This window comes from Oryzias melastigma, linkage group LG9 (assembly GCF_002922805.2).
Source record: "Oryzias melastigma strain HK-1 linkage group LG9, ASM292280v2, whole genome shotgun sequence".
NCBI classification, from domain to species: domain Eukaryota; kingdom Metazoa; phylum Chordata; class Actinopteri; order Beloniformes; family Adrianichthyidae; genus Oryzias; species Oryzias melastigma.
In genome coordinates this window covers 5954740-5957029 of record NC_050520.1, presented here as the reverse complement: position 1 = coordinate 5957029, position 2290 = coordinate 5954740, and the positions used below count along the sequence as shown (strand labels likewise).

Below are 2290 nucleotides of genomic sequence, written 5' to 3'. Positions count from 1 at the left end.
GTTTTAGTCGTTATTTTGTGTTATATTTGAACACAGTATTTGCAGTTAATGGTGGCAGATTTCACAGTGGGCTTTTCAACCCCTGATCATGTGACATGGTGACTACAGTGCTCATGGACGAGGAGACGTTTTAGAAAAATAAAGTATCTTTAGCAGATTCGTTCAGTAAAGATGATCACTCGGATGGGATTGGAGATAATTAAAAGGAAAATCACTAACAAGCTATTTGTGTCTGAATGGCATAAACTGCTTATTTATGGAGGTTAAAGAGAGCAGAGTAAAAAATGATCCTCAGATATAGGATTTTTTTATATATAATTTATAACTATAAAATGTCAAGTCATGAAAACAGAAAGCGTGTCTTTAACTTTTTGCATTCAAAGACATAAATGGAAGTTATCTACCATCAAGAACAGAAAAATGTATTGTTTAAAATTGCAATTTTTAATCGTTCTGATATTTAACTGTAACCACAAAGAGGGGACAGTTTCAGTGTTTCCATGTGCTGGTCTCAAGTCTGGGTAAATCCAGAGGATTGTTTAAGGAAGACATAAAACCAAATCTATGTGAATCACAAACAGAACTTTCATACCCCATTGTTTGTCATGAACCCGGGTTATCAATGACCACCACCAGTGCTGTTATAGAGCACCATTGAAAATTGGACCACCGTTGGTTGAAGTGTTTGCTTTAGACTAGTGTTTTTCAAACTTCTTTTTTGACCCATGTACTTGTTTTCTATGATTTTAAAAATCACAACAACAACTGAATATTGGTCCGTATTGACGATACACATGTTCTTTTAAGTGGTATTTTATGGTTATTTGGAATTAATTTGATTGTGTGAACACTTTAAAGAGTTATGGTCATTCAAACGATGTCAACACTGGAGCTAAAGATCTGATATTCAAGGATTATGAAGCTGTAAAGTAGTTTGAACAAGTAAAAACTTCCTTAGCAGCGCTTTTGTCTGGGAATAATAAACTGCTTTTTAGTAAAAAATGAAAAACAGCTGCTCTGTCCTTCACAGCTACAAATACACTTTTCAAGTATTTTCAGAAAAACAATAAATCAACATGTTTGTCCTTCTAAGCAGTACAACACTCGTGTAGTTGCCTGAGCGATTGCTGAGACATACTTACTGAATTGCCTCACTCGGGTCTACTTGACCCAAAAGTGTTTACTGAAATTATGGATGTTAAAGAAAATGACACAAATTATATTCAGTAAGGATGTAGGGGATACAGATATTTAATGAAAAATCAATCAGTGATGGCATTATCAGTTGAAAACCATAGATCCAAAAAAAGATCATGTTGGTAAAAAGGTATAGAACCTTGGTGTGCCTCAAGGTTCTGTCCTTGGTCTTCTTCTTTTCCATCACTCGCCTCCTACCCCTTGGTGATATTTGCTGTAAATTTAATATAAAGTTTCCTTGTTTTGCGGATGACACCCAGCTCTATGTATCTATTAAACCTGACTCAGTTTTCCCACCTTCCTCCGTCTCCTTCCATCTGAAAACAAAAGTTGGTTCACCCTAAACTTCCTGAAACTCAATGGTCTCCTCTTTGGTCAAAAAACCCTCAATAAGCTCCAACTGGTCCAGAACTCAGCTGCCAGCATCATATCCAGATCCAATTCCTTTGGTCACATCACCCCGGTTCTCCACCAGCTGCACTGGATCTCCATAACCTACAGAATCAAACTCAAACTCCTGCTGTTTACCTGAAACCCTTAAACACCTGAAGCATTGCCTCAGGTGTTTCTCTTTAACATACTGTAACTTTTTAACCATTGACACACTCAACGTAATTTCAGGTTAAATAGTTTCAGTAAACACTGGAGCTCCAGTGTTAAAAGGTTAAGGCCCTCCATAACCTGATTGCTCGGCTCCCAAACTCTGGAATTCCTTCCATCTTGACCTTCGTAATGTAGACTCCCCTACCAACTTTTAAATCCAAACTCAAAACTCATCTGTTTGAATCTGCTTTTTCACTTTGATTCTCTTTTGATTTTCTATCAGCCACTATTTATTTGTGTTTTTAATATTTTTGTGAACTTACTGACGTTTGCTTTGTACAGTATCTTTTAGTTTAGGGATTCCGGGCCGGATCCAGCCCAACTCTACATTTGGCCTGTCTCCCTTAACATTATTAGAGACATATGATTTTTTTTTTTCTTCTTCCTCTCAATCTGGCTAATCGAGACTCACATAGAACCCAACTTTTTATACCACACGTCTGCAGTCTGAACATGACGGGAGACAACAGACTATTCATTGGTTTAATTT

At 36.9% G+C, this 2290-nt stretch overlaps 1 protein-coding gene across 1 annotated transcript in view; it reads left to right on the top strand.

Annotated features, from left to right (window-relative positions):
- tmem8b (transmembrane protein 8B) overlaps positions 1-2290 on the top strand; it is a 66472-nt gene that overhangs the window by 62355 nt on the left and 1827 nt on the right. The window lies entirely within an intron of this gene.